This window comes from Perca fluviatilis, chromosome 4 (genome assembly GCF_010015445.1).
Source record: "Perca fluviatilis chromosome 4, GENO_Pfluv_1.0, whole genome shotgun sequence".
NCBI classification, from domain to species: Eukaryota; Metazoa; Chordata; class Actinopteri; order Perciformes; family Percidae; genus Perca; species Perca fluviatilis.
In genome coordinates, this window is record NC_053115.1 from 10,083,699 (window position 1) to 10,104,023 (window position 20,325).

The 20,325-nt window shown below is 39.4% G+C and overlaps 1 protein-coding gene across 7 annotated transcripts in view; it reads right to left on the reverse strand.

Annotated features, from left to right (window-relative positions):
- Positions 1-18,030: 18,030 nt before the first annotated feature.
- Positions 18,031-20,325, reverse strand: part of slc2a9l2 (solute carrier family 2 member 9, like 2) — a 100,023-nt gene continuing 97,728 nt past the window's right edge. For all 7 annotated transcript variants that reach the window (XM_039797560.1, XM_039797555.1, XM_039797561.1 and 4 more), the window contains exon 13: positions 18,031-20,325. This exon is cut by the window's right edge and continues 1,282 nt beyond it. The gene's annotated coding sequence lies outside the window, so the exon portion shown is untranslated.

Consider the following 20,325-nt stretch of genomic DNA (forward strand, 5'->3'; position numbering starts at 1 on the left):
CAAATATAATTACACAGAAAAGCATTATCAGATGATGAGATCAGAAAATATGTCAGACATACATGATGAATGTTAATGTGTCACATGCTGAAAATCTGTCTCACCAACAGTTGACGGCTCCCACAGCGCCCTTGCTCAAATTATTAATTGTATTCATAGAACTGTTGACACAAAATAAGTGTCTGCTCTTAAAGGTTTATGGCATCTGGATGCCCTTAAGAAAGTCAGAAATAGCTCATGAGAGAGAGAAAGGCCTATTGGCTGTCCCCTTTATGTGCAAAGGTTACAATGAAAAGATCTTTCATATTTATTGAAAGATGCTTTGGGAATCAGGTGACAGTAGTCGTGATACAAATATTTCTGGGTTTTAGGGCTACGGATTGAGATGTTCTATTTCAGTGCACATCTGAGCCATCTTACATACAGTGTGTCAGCAGCTGCTGACTTTATGAACAGGTTTCCTCTGCAGCTACAATCCACCTGCTTCACTTCACAAAATACAACACAATGACACAGAAATCACGTTCCTCTTTCCTTCAATTATTGAGTTGCTTAGGTGGTGCTGGACTGCTGCTCAAGAATTTAAATGGATCTGGTTAACATTTATTTTCCTCCTTTGGATATAGTTTCAGTGATTTATACTCTTCTACTCTGCTTCTAAAACTGTTTTCTACTTTAGTGACTCAGTAAAGTATGTGACACCAACAGATGAATCCGGACCTCACAGTTTTACATGAGGTCAAGTGATGATTAAGGGCCTGTAGTAAAATAATGTGATACCAAACAAGTAGGTCATACTGTGTGGCTGTGCAAGAAAAACAACCGAGAAGGAGCTATGATTCTAGGATGATGGTTACATTGATTCAGTTTTCACCTTTTTGGCATTCATCTGAATGATTTTAATAACACACATGTTACCACAGCTATGTTTCCTTAATAAGGGCACGGATGTACAAGTCAATCAAAATAAAAATAAGCACTTTTTGTATCTGCTATGAGGGACAGTCAGCACTCAGTAATTATTTGTCATTGAATGACAGTGTTTGAGGGATGCTTTGCAATGCAGTTTTTCATTACTGTATTTGCTGCAAGATAGTTATGAATTGCAAAGGTTGGTCGGAATGTTCACTGATACATTTTAGTGTCAGATTTCACTTGTAATAATAAAGGCCAAATTAATACATGACACAAACTGAAATTTCCACAAGTCATATGGTTGCATAGCATAGAAATCTAGATGCACCCTAGCGGCAGCAAATGTAATTTGCAGCCAGGGTCAGTCTAGCAACTCTCCGTTGGCTTGCGAGCTGGAAGAACCAAATCAGCTTTGGCCGCGACTCTGGAAGACTCGGAGTTAAGCACTTAAAAAAGGAAGATGTGTTCACAGTTTTCCCGACCGGATACGGCAAAAGTTTAATCTATCAACTAGCGTTGCTCTGGTTGGTTGTAGCGCTATCCTATTGTGTGCAGATCATGTGTGCAGATGCAAACTAAGATTTCTTTATTAATTAAAATATAAAATTATATACACTATATATATATATATATATCACATCAATATTCCACACTTTACTCAATCCCTGCTTCAGTGTTCAAAGTGTATTATTTACTGAACCAACTACTCTTTTAATAAAAGTGAAATCTATGATCTCTAGATGAGGTACGAGAATGTTACGTCTCATAACTGAGACATACTTCCCTCGATGTCTGTATTTTAATTCACTCTAAGGTAAAACATTTATGAAGGGTCTAACCCTAACCAGACAACCACATTTTTAGTTTTAATTATTTTTAACATAAACACATAACAAATATTTTGATAAGTATCCCTTGAATTAGTTTTTTTATTATGACATTAAGATTGAATGTACTGAGCAATCCATTTAACAGTTAAAAAAGAAACGTGTCAGTGCCTTCAGGTGGACAAACTGTTTTCTAAAATACCTCAAACATTCTAGAAAAGTTTGTTTTACTCATCTGTCGATATTTATACAAGTATCAGCTTACCTGTACCTGTGACTCGCCCAATTTATCTGTCAGGCTCTATGGACACAAAATCTGACAGTGAAACTTACAGTATATCACTAGTAATTTCAACTGTGCTATGTGTCCTATAATGCAGGTTTGCTGTGATAGTATGACCTTTTCCATGTCACAGAGGTAAAATCACCATTTCCACACCACAAATCACAGTCATGTGTTACATTTACTGACATCAGTTTGAGAGGATGACACTAAGACCAGGTACACCTTAAAGTCAACACAGGGTACACAGAGTACAGACACTCACATACACTTCAATCAAAGTCTGGGTGGTCCAGTGTTGCATGGCCATTTAAAAAAAAAAGAAAACATCGCCAATTTTCATCCATCACTGCTCCTCAGTAGTTTGTAGTGAGTGAAAGAGAGTAAAACAAAAAACTACTATAAAAAAACAGAACATAAATTTTTTAGTCACGCTTGGAGAGTGAGACTTGAATATACAGTGTAATGTGAGCACCAGGTATCTCTCTCAGTGTGACTTCTGAGTGTAAAACTGTTATTGCTTTCAAAAAATGACAAAAAAATTGAGAGTGCTCTACATCAGTAACATTTGTCTTGAGAGATGACATCGAGGTCGGAAAGGGTCACCGGTCCAATCCCTTACAGAAATGAATTGCCGCTGTCCCACAATTCATCAGCACCTAGCTTATCACACTCTTAAAATAGCTCACAGAAATACACTCCCTCACATAGACAGACAACTGGTCTCAACACAAGGTTCAAGCATCGAACCCATTCAGCCACAGGAGTCCATTCTGTCTTTTCTTAATGAGGTACACTCTGTCAGATCTGCAGCTTTGGGTCAACGTTGACTGATTAAGAAGAGATAGAAATGGAAATCAGATTTACTTATTGCAACTGGCAGATGGGATGGAAATATAGCACTGAGAAGGGGAATATATATATTAGGACATTAGTAAACATGATCAATGACAATAAATGTATTCCATGACCTTATCGTTATCTTGTTTCTTATAGAAGCCATCCAGAGTCTCAACATGATGAATAATTATTCTGTGATCTTTACAGAACAAGTTGTCAAAAACTATTTATTTTATGCTGAAAGTATTTTGTGATCACAAGAGAAGTGACAAATAAATACAGATATCTCCAGTACAGCCTCATATTTCCACTGCTAAAACAACAATCAGACTGTGATGATATCCAATGTTTTTGTTGGATGGGAATTGTAGTTTGTTTTGAATCATTTCCTGCTTGCTTTGATGTCAATGTCAATGTGATTAGTTAACATCTACGTATAATACAGTAGCTTTCCTCAAATTTACTTACTACCAATGTCAAACTATAAGCCTGCACCCTCAGGACTCCAAAGGCGTGTTCAACTTGGTAGAAGACTCAATTCACTTTAATTTATTTTAAATACAAACTTATTGACATTTTGACTCACTGACATGGGCAAGTGTAATTGTTGTAATGGGTATTTTTAACCATGCTAGCGGCAGGGCTCTTGGGATGGCAATGTCTACTTTTGACCAGACTGAAATATCTCAACTATTGGATTTATTGTTAAGATATCCAAGGTGCCCAGAGGATAAATAATAATAAATGTTCCTGTTGTGCTACTATGAGGTTCACATTTGTGGTTCTGAGTTAAAGTACTCCAGTGTTTCCCCACAGGTCGAGAATTTACTTGTGGTGGTGGGTGGCGCAGAATGTGACGGCGCTGCATGTGATGACTGGGTTCAGTAATAAACTAGTCAAAAAAAGATTTATTAACTATTTATTGAAAACAATGACTACATAACATTGACAGATAATTTAGAAAGAAATAACTATTTACATATTTAAAAAAAAAACAGAATAGAGATACAGATGATACAGAGATACAGATGAGTGTAGCCTTATGTGCTTTGTCAAATTATGAAATGTTGAATGTGGTTGGTTTGTCATAAATCGTATGGTTTAGCAGATACAATACCTGATTACCCTGAGCCCAAATGTTATATGTATTAACAACTTAACCTTAAAACCATAGCCTACTATGATCCATACAGAAAATCATGTTATACATCTCAACACAGTGCATGTCTTCTCCTTACTCCTGTTAAATCATAGGCTATCCAAAGTAAATGATTGTTTGTTGTGTTTGTTATAGATCATTGTTAGTTTTTGAAAGTGTTGGTATCCTAATAAACACGCTGTTTTGTACTATGACGTTAACATAGACTCCTTGTAAAAACATTACTGCTTTTGCCCAAAGGGGCCGCTAGAATCCACACAAACTGAAAGTTCCTCGCGCCAAAGACGCACTGGCGAGTCCAAGCCAACACTCCTACGCAAAAAAATATTAAAAAGTTCATTTTAGACATTTAGTCACTATTTCATTCATATATTACAATACTTTTGTGAATCCAAGACTTTTGTAAACTCATTTCAAGCACCAAAACAATTGAGTGTAGGTATGTTTTCACAAGAGATTTGAGAAATATTTCCACTTAAGGGCCAAAGTTGTTACACTGGTGGAGGATAATAGGACCCAAATGCAGAGGAAGGGCAGGCAGGCAGGCAGAAGGTTTGAGCTCGAAGGTTTTAATGGTAACAAAAAGCGGCAGTGCAGGGACTGGAAAAACACGGGAGAAATTCACAAAGAAAAACTCACAAAAGAACGCAGGGAAGATAAAAAAAAAAAACACTTGACAGGATAAAGGCACGAACAGACACAAAGGTAACAGGGCTACTCTGTCCTTCTGTGGATGTTGGTTCTGTGTTGGTCCGTCTAACATAATTGTTTTTCCCTTCTGGCCCGGACTTTCTCGAAATAGAGATTTCAATCTTGAAAGAATGTCCCGGTTCACTAAAGGTAATCACAACAAGAAATAATTGAAAAATAAATAAATAATTATATTAGATCTGTCATTCTGTTTTCTCTCATACTTTTCTCATGGCTGGCATATGAGATCACATGACCCCTGGTGTACGCTTTAAATGTTTCCCATAGGGTAGAGGGGGAAGTGTCCTCAGTTGTATTTATCAATTTGATTGGACATGAATTTTACAAAGTCATCATCTGACAATAGCCGGTTGTTAAAACGCCATGGTGGACGTGGCTTTATATGACCTTTCCAGTTAAGTTCCAATGTCACAGGGCCAGGATCAGAGATAACTATGGGATTATATGAGCAGGAGAACACAGCAGGGAGGAGTCGATTATCTAATAAAAAATGATCTATACGTGTGAAAGTATGGTGCATATTTGAGAAGAAAGAATAAGCTCTGTTTGTTGGGTTCAGAAACCGCCAGACATCAGATATAGCAAACTCTTTTAGAAAAGACTTAATTAGTTTAGCTGATTTTGTTTGAGGCTTCATATTCATAGAGGAGCGGTCTAAAGAAAGATTTAGCCAGCAGTTAAAGTCACCTCCCAAAATGAGGCAATAAGATTGCATATCTTGGAAAGAAGACAAAAAGGATTTGAAAAAAATGTTCATCGTTCCAATTGGGGGCATAGACATTGGCTAGGATCACTGGGGTATTATAGAGACTACCTGTTACTATGACATATCTTCAATTTTTTATCCAGTTTGGTATTTGATAAAGTAAACGGCACAGATTTGTGTATGAGAATTGCAGTTCCCCTTGCCTTACAGATGTAGTGGGTTTCTGACCAACCCATCGTTTATGCAACAAAGAGTGATTATCTATTTTCAGGTGCGTTTCTTGTAGGAAAGCAATAGGAGTCCCCAAACTTTGAAGGTGGTGAAGAACTTTGCTTCTCTTGACAGGTTGATTCAGACCCTTTATATTCCAGCTAATACATTTGAGTGTGTGTACACCCAATTGGAGAATGGGATTTTTTGTTTTGTGAGGTCATATTACGTCAAAAGGGGAGAAAGATAAAGCAGCAAACGTGTAATACAATAGCAAGTGAAACCTCACAGGATTGTCAGAAGCTACCTTTGTATATATCAGAAGGCCCATACACAAACAAAGGATTGAAAAACAAAACGACTGGTAAAACATGCAGAGAAAGAGACAAACCACAAACTGCTGAAGCGTCATCCTGAACATGACGCACGCACCTAAACTCCCTAAGGAACACAACATCAAACTCCCTAAGAAAACTTTGATATTAACTCACTACTCGCCCACTAGGCCAAGTGCTATAAATTAGGGCTGTCAAAATTAACGCGTTAATTTTTGCGTTAATTTTTTAATATTTAACTCGTTAAAAAAAATTAACGAAATTAACGCAGCTGTGTTTGTTTACTTCATGTGGCGGCTGAGAAACGTAATACGTCTCCATAAGAGCAGGCGGCGCTACTCTAGGAGGGACTTACCTGATTGAAGTAGGCCTACGGGCCAGTCAAGAGTTTAAACGTGGACCAGTAAGATCCCAAAAGAGAAAAAAGATGATGTGTTAGAATCCAGAAATGAATGAGCACGGGCTATAAACGGGACCGAGTAATAGTTCCGACATGTTGTCTCGTCAGGAGAGATGCGCCACCGGTAAGCTGCTGTTTCGCTACATAGAGCTGCGGTTTAAGTTTGTTTGTCTGTTGAGCTACTGCTGTGCTGCCGATGTGTACGTGCGCGATTTGTTTGCTTGATAACTGTTACGTTGGTTACGCTGATAAAACCTTATTTGCAGTCTGATGTTTAAACGTACAATATGTAACTTTCTGCCACTAGGGGTCTCTCAACCAAAACAATGGACGGTAAAACTGGACTTTTGATGACGTTGGGAAGTTGCGTGGAATTATGGGAGTTTTAAGTGTTAAACACCTTCGCTGCCAGTTAGAATGCATCAGTTCACGGACGAGTTTACCCGTTCAAGTTTATTCACGTTACGTTTATTCATTCTAATAAAATAGCTGCAGTTTCCCCAACATAATTATGTTTTTCTTGATTAGATTTTTATTTGTAGCTGACCAGTTAGCTCGTGAGCCAGCAAGCTAACAGTAGCCAGCAGCTAAAACACAAAATATTTCACATATCAGTGTCACCTTTTGGATCGTTTCAACACCGGGGCGGACGGGGTTTGTTGTAACGCTAGCTAGCTACTAAACGAGGCTGAGAGACAGGTGTGGGTGGGGATTGTCGGGGGAATCTCCGCGACCACGAGCCAGGACGTTCGATGCCGGTTGTGCAGCAGCAGAACATCTCCCAGCTGCCCGGAATTATCTCCCCTTCACTTTTCAGTAATCTTAACTTTTCGTTTTGGTGCTTAACTCACCTTTTGTCAGGTTAATTTAGCTAACCGTAAAGACAGCTTAACGCGAAGAGGGGAGAAATTTGGCAGGGAGGAGATTTTCAGCACATACACCGGTAGCGCTGCGGAGATGTAGCTAACTCTATGGATGGCCGCTGTTGTGACTCGGTGCCTGCTCTGATATGGTCCGTTTCCCGACGTTTAATTAAACTGCCGTTAGCGTCGTAAGCACCAGGCACTGGAGATAAGTTCTGGCCGGGGGGTTGCTGTAATAAAAGTAGCTGGCTGATAGCTGACTGGGGGCTAACGATAGCTAGCTAGCTATATGTCCCGGGGCTGTTGTCAGCTGTCATCCCCGACTGAGTCTCTCTGGCTAAATTAGCATTAGATTAATCGTCTATCTATACAGTTAACGTTGCTAGTGAAGTTATTCGTGGGTTAGCCCAGTCCTGTTAACTGTGGTCGAAACAGTCATACTAAAGCGTGTTGAATTATGTTGTAACCTCATAATGTTACCCACAAAGCATTAGCATCAATGTTAGCTACTTGTCGATATTGAACTTTCAAAATAAATAAGGTATCTGTTGTATTACTGTGATAAAAAGTGGGATGTAATTAATCACAAAATGATGCTTTATGGCCAAAAAAAAAGCAGTATTACGGTTACAAGTATTTTTTTCTGACATTGCATGATTTACAATTACTCCTGAACGTTATCATCTTGGTGCCAGTGTTCTGACGGAAGTTAGAGTAACTGGAGGGTGAAAGGTTATATGACGCCACTGACGGGCGACTAAAGGAAACGTGCCGTGTCTGAAAATAAAATAACAGATTTCTCTGGGTTTGACATTTGGTGGAAACATTTGGGATAGTGTAAGAACACAACTCATAAAAATATATAACATAGGTATGGTCATTTTTAGACATTTTAAAGCAGAAATGTTACATATTTTACCTTTAACGCTGTCGACTCGATAGTATCCGTGACTATATTCCAGTAAATGTTTGAAATTGGTGCGTCTCACTGTCACACAAGCTACTTCCTGGTTGCGGTGCTGGAAGGGAAATGTAGTCAATCGCTTTACATTGGTAATGGATTGCTGTGCACAGCGTCGCTATCTAAAACTACACTCACTGTTTTCACTTTAGGCCAACATACACCTTTGTGGTTTTGGGTTACTGGTTTAATGTTTAACATTGATATTGATGTGCATTTCTGTGTTTAGATATATGTGCTTTGCTTAGTCATTCAGATTAAACACTATGTATATTATAATATTTATGATATTAAGTACTGCCTAGATTGTAATTTATATTCTCTCTCTCTCTCTCTCTCTCTCTCTCTCTATATATATATATATATATATATATATATATATATATATATATATATATATATATATATATATATACATACACCACATTTGTATATTATTCAGAATATGGTATATTAGGTATGTGGCTAATATTGGGGTGGTGACAAAAATCTGCTCTCAAGTCGGACAGTTTCTAGCCGTATCAGCAGCCTTCAGCAGGACTAAATAAGCCAAATTGTTGCTGCTGTTGTTCTGAAAGATATTAAACATTCTGAACTTAGCAGAACCTTTCCTTGTTTGTTTTCTATTCATATTTGCAAAGTTAAGTGATTTAGCATTTAAATATCCATTACTACAAGCTTCAGTCTCAATTTAAAAACGCGATTAATCGCGATTAACTACAGCAAATTGTGCGATTAATTAGTTAATTTTTTTTAATCGATTGACAGCCCTACTATAAATGTATCAAATGTAAAGGTTACAAAAAGCACAGTATTTTTAATTCACATTAGCAATAATAAACATAAAAAATAAAGAATGCTCGCAGAGCTTGAATAATTGAGGGCTACACAAAAAAAAAAATGATTAGGCGAACTGACTGACACTTGTGATGTGCCACTTATGACCCTCACAAGACAGCCCCTGAAAAGTAGCCTACACAAAGGTATGGATTTTCACAGTAAAAGTACCGCAATCTTATACTACTCTGCTAGTTTATGCACTGCAATGTTGATGAAAGCCCTTGCTGCATCCGGATCACTTAATTTGCAAACCTCACCTGAAGGCATCGTTATTTTCAGTTCAGCCGGGAGGAAAAGTCAGAATTTGATTGAAGGGTGCTCATGCAGAATATTCTTCACCGACATGAATGCCGCACGTTTCCTTGCAACCTCAGAGAACTTGTGAAATAAGTAACCCAGAGTAACTTTGGAGCGACTTAAAATGATCCATCTGCTGGCCCATACTGATTGTTTGATTTCTCCACGCACTGTCAGAGGCATTGTATTGCACAAAAAGTAATAGAGACAACAGCTTGTGAGTTTCTGGGGGAAGCTGCTGCTTGTCTGTTTACATGCTGTCTTAAAACCTCTGAACACCATCACATGTGATTTCAGTTAATCTGGCTGATTAGACTCTGCTCAGGTTGAAATGGGCCGGAGCTTGGATGGGAATTTATTAGATCACAATATTTTCTACCAATAAGAATGATAAAGCTGTCATCTGTCCTGCCCTTAACAGGAGCAACAAAGCTAACAAGACACTCAGGAAGATGTCAATCGATCAGTCTAAACACACCCACACAGTCCTGGGAAGAGGGCTAATCAGCTAACATGACTCTGCCAGATGGATTGCTTCGCATTTGCTCGGCATATCCATCTGGGAACTTTCCGTTGGAGAACTTTTGGGAAGGGGCGAATATACTGGTTAGCTGATTGGATAAACCATTTGTCTATCACCACCTATGTTGGCCAAATCAACCAATCAGATCAAACTCTTGCCAAAACCAGTTGGGAGAAGAGCAAAAACATCTTTTCCTCAGAGGAAAAGCCTCCAGTGCCGTTTTTTGCTCTTCTTTCAATGAAGGAATACTTTCTAATTCGGATAAAACTTGCGCGATAGCTACGCTCATCTCATCCGTGCAAGCCGCCATGTTGTTTAGACTGAACAATCGCTTCTCCTTGCGTCACACCTACACCCGCCTCAAAACAAACGCTGATTGGTCGGTCGTTTGACGAACGGCTCCAAATTTTCTCTATCTCAAGATGCCAGACTGATCTGCGGGTGGAAAACTGGAGCTCGCGAGATCAGGACGGACTCACAAGGCTACTAATCAGCCAGGTTAACTGGAAACACCTGTGTGGGTGTTCAGGGCCTTTGAACTTTGTCGATTAATTTCTCTTTTCTTGACGAATTGTTTTGTGACAGTCATTTTTATTTGAGTTCTTCAGTGTTTCAGTGACACATTAATACATGAAAGATAATTGAGCTCATCTATTAAACTTGAGTCCCTAGACATATAAATGCATTTAGATTTTTTTGTGGAAAACCATTAGAAAGTGAATGTTTTTCCCCAGTTAATAGCTGATAGGGATTTAAAAAACTGACACTTTTGTTTGATTGACAAACAGCAGAGTCAATTCCTATCGCACTGTCTATTTCACTGTCCATTTCTGTCAATTTCACACAAGTTTGGTCCTCAAATGGGCTTCATGAGCCTGACCTTGACAAGCGGGTCCCTTTGAGACGTGTGGCTGACCTGGAGAAACTATTCTCAATCTTCCCTTTATAATGCAGAATAGATTGTCCACAGTACTGTGAGAAAAATAGGATTGACTGACTGTCTTGTTCAATCAGCTCTATGCCTGAAAACATCAGGTGTCGGCTCACCTGAATGTTTTCCCCCTGAAACTACACTACAAAGAGAGAGGAGAAATTGCATCGCTGTTTCAGGTGCACGCGGCATACTAAGTGGAGCCACACAGGCCTTCTGAGATGCTCACAGCAGCTGCTCATATGTTATAACAATGGGGCTCATGGCAAAGCTTCTTCCTAAACAGAGGGTGGCACATTTTATTTTGACTACACTCCACAGTGTTCATGGCCCCATGGGTAGATACTGTCATTATAGTAGGTCTTCATCTTGACCTTGACTTTAAAGGTGTTATTGCCTGTTGGATGTTTTGTATCGATCCTTCCAGGTCAGAGCTAAATTTCTGCAGCTTAGCTCAGCTATTCCCCTCCATCAGCTGATGGTCAAAGGGTGAGGTGAGGTCTGTCCTAGCTTTGTTATATTAATAGTATATGTGTATGTATACAGTATGTATGTGGATTTGGATCCCAGTATGACTTTTTTTTTGTTGCTTTTTACAACCAGCGTCACTGTTTTTAAAATGACTTCTTTCTATATATGCATGGCGACTATGGTATAGTTAGGTTAGGGACAAATTATGGTTATATAATAACATATGGTTAATGTATGGTTCGGGTTCTAAAACACTTGGTTAATTGTATGGTTGATACAGTATATAGACAAACTTTAATTGTAGATATGCAATAGGACATGAATGCCAGTACCCTCCATGAAAGTCAGTAGTACACCCATCCATACCACCCCAACCTCCACACCGTTAAGCTCAATTCATGCTTGCCACATCTGCGTACAAGGGTTGGGTCTGCGTGACATAAATTTAATCATCTGCCCATGTCCACTCAGGTCCATGCAGACATTACCTGCCTTTGGTCCTACTGTGGTCATACAACATTTTCTTTTTTTTGACATTTTCTTGTTCAGTCAATTTCAACAAACTTCCTCTTGCTGTAGTAAATGTGCATTGTATTTTCTGGAGTGTAAAACTCATCTGAGTATGCAGACCCCTGATTGTACAAATGAACAAACCACTACTTTTCACACAGCTGCATAAATGGGGCACTACTTTCTGCACTGGCACTGAAGCATTTCTGTCAAATATTGACATAATCCTTTGGGATACTGGGCTGATTTTTCTACGCGATTCACTGTGTGAGGTAGATTTGGTTACATAGGGTTGCTGTCTGTGTGTTTGAACCTACAGACTTGGATTTGCAGCTGCCCGGAGGTCTTGAGTGCTGTACAATAAGAGCAGACGTGTTGTTTGCCACTAGCAGCATGCTCATTAGCATGACTGGCTCATTAGCGTGACAACCCCCTCCTTCTACCACCACAGTGGTGAGAGGCGACGTATTGCTGCCTGACTAAGTTGGCTTCCTTGTACTGTACAAGGTCAGTCAGGCATGAGCTGGAGCAGCGGGTCCTGCCTTCCCACCACGGGTTGTTGGGTCCTCGAATAGACCTGGCCTGTTGCCATGGTGACTGACGCATACATGTTCAATTATGTTGTGTTGGCAGTACAGCAGCGGGTCCATGTATCTGGCTTTCAGCCCCCCTTGGAGCTTATAGAGCACATTAGAGGGTGAAGTCTGTGTGAAACCGCTTGCTTATAGAGCCCTCTCACCTTGTCACCTTGTCGTTCAAGACGTTGTTGACTTGGTGCAAGCAAGCAACGAGAGATTGTAAGTAGGGAAATAAGACTGCTCCAGTGAGTAGAGTAGTAGAGGCTGTTTAATACCCTGATAATCAGATTGAATTGCCAAATACTTTTCACTTCATTAATTCATCATTCAGACATTGTGTCCATATAATCTGATTTTTTTGTAGGGAGGGGGTATCTATTAGGGAAGTCACTTTTCATACGAAATTCGTTATTGTAGCTTTCATTTCTTTTTAGGACAATATACAAAATTCTTAGAGTTTTGAATGGCTCCTTTTTTAAGCTAGATAGCTAGATGACAATCTTAATCTGGCCACAAAGGTTGACTGTTTCTCCAACCAGCATAAACAGCCATTAAATGGTGCAACACCAGAAGCTTTTAAGGGCTCTAGCTTTGCTAACAGAACCAGGGTTACGGCACATAATTGTTTCATCACCTTCCTTTTGAGTAGATCCCAACGTGTAGCTCCTTTGATCTGTGGCAAATTTTAGTAGTGCCATGATGAATCTTATATTTTACTGTACATTCACACAAAGTCAGTATTGTTTCAGTTGAGGCTACACTGGGTGAATTGTCTGTATTTGTGTCAAACATTTAAAGAGATAATTCCGTAACAAGGACAAGGTTCATGAATTTTATTGGGCTGTTGGACTGTGAGTCATTTAGTCACACACTGACTCACATCACACCACGCAGTGTGAAGTGATAAAGGGGTACGGTAGTTAAAGTGATGGTTCGGAGTAATTTCACCCTAGGGTCCTTTGCACCATGACCTCGAGCCAAACACCCCCCCAGAAGCTTTTTTCACCTGGGTCTAACATTGGGAGAGTTAGCGTAGAGTAGCGTTAGCCGCTGAATAGCTTAGCGCAGAGGCTAATGGATCCGAAGTGTCTCTTAACATTACCCCACTAATAATGCCCAAAATGATACCAAAGGTCTACACTAGTATATATAGGTTATGCACTCCTAAAACGATGGATTGTAAAGTTTGTAAGTACACCAGAAGGTTATGTACATAACACTTGCCTGCTGGCTTCTGCTCTCTGCTGTTGTTGTTGCTGCTGTAAGACGAGTGCTTAGGGACATCTACAAATTACAACGACCAAAAGAGATGCAACAAAAATATTTTTAATTTAACTTATTTTTAAAGTAAGTGCTGTAGTATAACCAGCAGGAGACAAGTAATAATTGAGGTAAATTTTGGAGACATTACCTTATTTAATCATTAAATTAATAAATATTTTTGTTGCATCTCTTTCGGTGTTGTAATTTGTAGATGTCCCTAAGCACTCTTACTGCCCGGTAGTAACAGCAGCAGCAGCAGCAGCAGAGAGCAGAAGCCAGCAAAGTGTTATTTACATAAACTTCTGTTGTGCACACAAATTTTACAATCCATCGCGTTTTATGAGTGCATAACCTATTTGTACTACTGTAGACGTTTTGTATCATTTCGGGCATTATTAGTGGGGTAATGTTAAGAGACACTTCGGATCCATTAGCCTCTGCGCTAAGCTATTCAGATGATAACGCTACGCTAACGCTCCCAATGTTCGACCCAGGTGAAAAAAGCTTCTGGGGGGGTGTTTGGCTCGAGGTCATGGTGCAAAGGACCCTAGGGTGAAATTACTCCGAACCATCACTTTAACACAGTGCCTGAGCTATCACTCCATTAAAAAATTAAGTTTGAATCCAAAAGCAAATTAGCTCATTTTTGCATTACTCACATGACAGAGGATAATTATATTTGGGAGAAACACAAACAACTTTTAAAGAAAGTTTTTCTTGCTATCAGAGCAAATTAAAATGGGAAACTTTGTATCTCTACACATCACTTTCCATTTAGCCTGGTCAACTGTAAAGAAGAATAAATGAAAGGCTCTCCTCACCTGTCTCCAGCACTCTTAAAGTGATGGTTCGGAGTAATTCACCCTAGGGTCCTTTGCACCATGACCTCAAGCCAAACACCCCCCCAGAAGCTTTTTTCACCTGGGTCTAACATTGGGAGAGTTAGCTAGAGTAGCGTTATCAGCTTAGCGCAGGGGCTAATGGACCCACATTTGTATCTTGTAAGTTACCCCACTAATAATGCCCGAAATGATACCAAACGTCTACAAGTAGTACAAATAAGTTATGCTCTCATAAAACGATGGATTGGAAAGTTTGTAAGTACACCAGAAGTTTATGAACACTTGCCTGCTCTCTTCAGCTCTCTGTTGCTGCTGCTGCTACCGGCTGCTACCTGCAGTTAGACGAGTGCTTAGGGCCGTCTACAAATTACTACACCGAAAAGAGTTACAACAAAAATATTTATTAATTCAATGATTAAATAAGGTAATGTCTCCAAACTTACCTCAATTATTACTTGTCTCCTGCTAGTTATACTACAGCACTTACTTAAAAAAAAAAGTTAAATTAATAAATATTTTTGTTGCATCTCTTTTTGGTGTTGTAATTTGTAGACGGCCCTAAGCACTCGTCTTACAGCAGCAACAACAACAGCAGAGAGCAGAAGCCAGCAGGCAAGTGTTATTTACATAAACTTCTGGTGTACTTACAAACTTTCCAATCCATCGTTTTATGAGAGCATAACATATTTGTACTACTTGTAGACTTTTGGTATCATTTCGGGCATTATTAGTGGGGTCATTTATGAGATACAAACGTGGGTACATTAGCCCCTGCGCTAAGCTATTCAGCTGATAACGCTACTCTAGCTAACTCTCCCAATGTTCGACCCAGGTGAAAAAAGCTTCTGGAGGGGTGTTTGGCTCGAGGTCATGGTGCAAAGGACCCTAGGGTGAATTACTCCGAACCATCACTTTAAGCCTCTTTCACACAGAGATTCCCCAATACTGCCGTAAAGCTTTGCTTGTTTAACACTGAATCAAATAACGGTGGCAAAAATGCTGCCCCAGTGTGTGATTTTAGATAGCATGTCAAAATTTCGGGAACAAAAGAGGCATGACGTGTAACACAACAGCGTAGCAGTCTAGTGTGAGTGTGTGTGTTTGTGTGTGTGTGTGTGTGTGTGAGTGTAGTCCCTGCTGTCCCTTTTACACAGATGTTGATTGAGCTCTATTACTACCTTTGCTTCCGTTTTAACGACGAAACAACTCTGTCCCCCCCATTCCGTGTCCGTATACAGAACGGCGAGACAGAATAACAGCGCAACATTCCCTGTGTGAAGAGGGCTTCAGATGCTCACTTGTACTTAAACACATAACCAAACTCCCAGACCAATTTACTGTGTCAATATTCAACCCAATATTTACCTTGTGGTATATTAACACCACTGAGACTGAAGGAGAAAGCAGCTGCTTCAGGGGCATAGCAGCATTCTAATGGAACCGCTAGTTGAAGGGCCCTTTAGCCAAATCACTGTTTTATTAAATGCAAATGTCAACAAAGGTCTTGAAGCTACAGCCACCACAAACTTGAAATTCAAAGTATCTAGAATATCCCCTAACCACCCTTCTGGGTGACAGGGGTTCAAATGATCAACTCTAAGGTCAGTCTGCAAAAGTGGATCAGAAGATGAATATACCACGCAAACAGCAAAGTGCCTCAAGACGCAGGTGTGGGAGGATGGGATGCAACAGGTCTATGTTACTTTGTAACTTTGCAAGTAAAAGATTGTATCGTGTTCCAGCAAATAAATCAAGTCATTATGTTTACGAACATACAAGAATCCTGGATATTTTCAGGACGTGGGGAACAGACAGGGAAAGCAAAAATAATGACACATTATAATAATGCTAATCACCTAATGCATTTTTTTCTCTGATGATGGTGTAATACCTTCAAGCAAGGTGCTTTTGCCTTACAATAGTTATACTTACATCAGTGAGGCATGGCATACTACCTTGTGGTTAGATCAATGTATATGTACAATTGACATTCCTGCCTCTTTGGATGCCATGGAGATTCATTATGATTTTGCCATTGCTGATCATAAACCATTTTCTCTGTCTGTGAATGTTGAGAAGCTACCAATTTTATCTACGGTGGCTAATAACATTAACACAGGGTGGTCTAAATGAACCATAGAAGATGTGCAGAAATTTCTGCGTAAGGCATATAATATCAAGCCTGGCTGGAACGAGCATGTGGCAGAGCTTCATGCCAATGCTTGGAGTGCATTTAAAGCCTGGATAGAGTGTGGTAGAGATAGACAGGGTCCATTATTTGAACAGAAAAAAACATACACATGCCCATTTTAAATATGCATTTAGATTTATTAAAGGAATGAGAACTCAATAAGGTCTGACTCTCTGGTATGTAAGATGCTAAATAGAAGTTATAATGACTTATGGAAGGAAGTTAGAGCCATGAACAGTTGTAAAATATCTTTACCCTCAAATATTGAGGGATTCAGTGGCTCAGATGTAATCTGCCAGATGTCGCGGCAACATTATTATGAGTTGTTGAACTGTTTGGGAGGAATAGTTTTGAGGTGGAAAATATTGATACTAATGAAAATGTGGTTATTAATTCAGAAGAGGTGCAATCTGCAGTATTGGGGTTAGATGGCAATAAAGCGTGTGGCGCTGATTAAAAAACATCTCAAATATACTAGCAAGAAACTTATTCCTCTGCTTGCTATTTGTATGACAGGATTCTTAGTTTATGGGACTCCGCCTAAGGACAATTAAGATCATTATAATAGCCAGAATTCAAAAATTTTCAAGTGTTTTATAGATGCCTCTTAGGCTTTTGATCGCATAAATCATGAAAAATAATGTCTTGAGTTGCAACATAGAGGAGTCTGAAAGTAATTATAATAATCCTAGTCTACTGGTATGCTCATCAGTCTATGTAGGTGAAATGGGGGGGTTCTGTATCAGAAACATTTTATGTTGGCAACGGAGTTCGTCAAGGTGGAACTCTTTCTCCTTTCGTTTTTGTTTTTTCGTGCAGGATGACAGCAGGGACGGACTGACAATCTGTGTTCACCTACTGATCTTAGCTCTGTCAGGTTCACATCTAGACTGTAGAGACATTGGCGCTAGTGTTTGTATACAGGTAAGTTTACAAGTTTGCTGAGCATGTTTTTTTAATTTATATTTATTTATTGTACTATATATTTATTGCTATATTTTTGCAGATATTGTCTATTTTTTTACTGTATTATGGACCTTCCATTGTGTCCTGAATGAAGTAATTATATTATATACAGTATTATAATGGTGATTTAAACACCGATATGAAGTGAGAGGTCTGACACCTGTAATTTGGATGATAAACTGATTATTCTTTTCAATTACTGGTGATCAGATGGAGAAGCCATATCAAGCAGCGTGGCGAATGCAGCAGGCAGGGTGAAACTAAAGTGGGTTAATCCTCCACAGCTGAGGTAACTCAGTCGATGCAGGAATGACAGAGTGGCAGGGATGTTGAGGAGTCTAATACATGCCTGCGCACACTGATGATAAAACGTGGATAATGTTAAAATCATGCATGTAGGGAGATGAATTGCCAGTTTTTCTTTTAATGTTACATTGTATCCATTCAAAACATGAAAAGGAGGCACAGCTGTGACATTAGTTTGCATGTAAACATACTGAAGAAAGCATGCTGATGTTTGTATGAATTGCATTAAATGTGCATCCTGAAGACTGCATGATGAAATGCTTTTAGTTTATGTAGCATAAAGTTTATGGTTTTGATGACTCGGAAAAGGCACAAAACAGCCTTTGCATATTCTGACTCTTCTGTGGGACCTACTCAGACAGGCAGCCTTCTGCATAATGAAGAGAGCAAAGACACCTGTATTCAAGTTTACATGCTGAGGCAGAGTATGTTGAGGAAAAATAAAGCACAAAATGGCCCATTCAACACTGAAGTGACACACCTGCAGAGTAAAGCACTTTCACTGCAAATCATGAGAATACTGTTGATAACCTCAAGTCTCCAGGAAACACAGCTGTAGTCTGAACTGAAGGTCACATCAGAAAAAGACACTACTGCTGATGGGTTATGGCCACCGAAGTAGGAAATAGTTTTTTTTCTTGATTTTATGCCTCTGCGGCGGTGACAGCTGTGGCTGGGTTTGGTGGCCAAAGGTCGAGATCATTAGAGTACACCTCAAGTCCATCATCCCATTCTAGTGAACATGATATCTTAGGAACACCTGGAGACAATGTCTTCAAATTTGGCACAAACATATATTGGAATCAAGGATGAACTGTGAAACCAATGAATTTGGGGGTCAAAGGGCTAGGTCACTGCAACCTCACGTAACACATTTGTGGCCCTAACGTAATAATTCATGTTGTAATTATGACAACATTTGACACAAATATGAAAGAATGAAGAAGCGATGAAATGTTGTACCCAAAAGGTCAAATAACTACTTAACTGTGACATTGTGTTCTGCAAAAAATGCTTTGCTGGCCATTGTTCAACACCTTAAAGCAACACTATGTAACTTCTCCCACTTCGGTGGTTCCCTACAGGAACAGAAGGGGAAATTATAACCATATTTCACATTTGGTTAGATACTGAATTGGTGACACTAATATTGGGTGCCCACCTTTCAACTGTGGGGATTGTATAGATATTATGTGCTGCTGGATTGAAGATGTGTGTGAAGCATCCATGTTTCACCAAAAAATACTCTTAATACATCTTATTAAATTCCTTTAAAGTCTACACTACATATATTATGACGTAAACTGCAACTTGACTGATGATTGGAGGAGGCATAAAACTGCAAGGTGTTTTTTTTTGTTGTGTGTGTGTATGCACTCTGTGAGCAGCTTTCACTGAATTGACTGAGCCACCATATTTGGACCTACATTCTATGATTTGGACCAATAATCCACTGTTTAATATCAATGAGTAAACTCGGGTGATATGAAACAGATAATGGCTGTGTGAGATGAGAAATCACAAAGACAATATTTATTTCTTTCTTTAGCTCCAGTGGCCTACTCAGACGCACTCATTAAGGGCATCCTCACTGGGTAAAGGTGGAATTAGGCCGGCAGAGATACGGGACAGAACCAGTAACTGTTCAGTGTTTCAAAGGAGGGCTGTTAACCACTTCTAAAAATAAAATGAACACTTGCAACCTTGGTTTAAAGAAATCTGGTACAGGTTGTGATTTTTTATATTTTGTAAACACAGAAGGGCTGGAAGGTGTGCTGGAAGGTGAGCTAAGATCTGGCCCATAAAATCAAACCCGACCCTATCCGAGCCTGCGCACGTTTTGTCCGAGCACGGCCCGGCCCGACACATTAACTGTAATTATGAGCCCGAGCCCGTTTTAAACACGACAATTTTTTAATACGTGGGCCGTTATAACTGACGTTCTCAACTATAATTCCGAGTTTGTTTATTCAGAATGGATCACAAATGGATCTGAATGAAGAAACGTAAGACCCTATCTCCTTCAGCCGATTAGTGTGGGTAACAGACAGACTCACCAGACTAATAAAAATATTGAGCTTGGTCTGGTGATAGCCAGACTAGCTGCGTCCACTTCTTACTTTGCATGATGGAAGATGATTAACATATCCTGAGAGGATATCGAAGAGTTTGGACAAACAGTATTTTATCACACACAGCATTACCCTACAGTGCATCTAATTAAACATGTAGTATGTATGTCTTTGCTGCTATGATCTCATAATTACTCTCCCACCAGCAATCACCAGCATATGTTTCTGCCAATTACCCACTAACTAATGTTGAGAGTATAACACCTCGAGAGTAACATGCTGGAACAGAGTTATGAGAGACAACACTTCCAATTATTATTCTCCT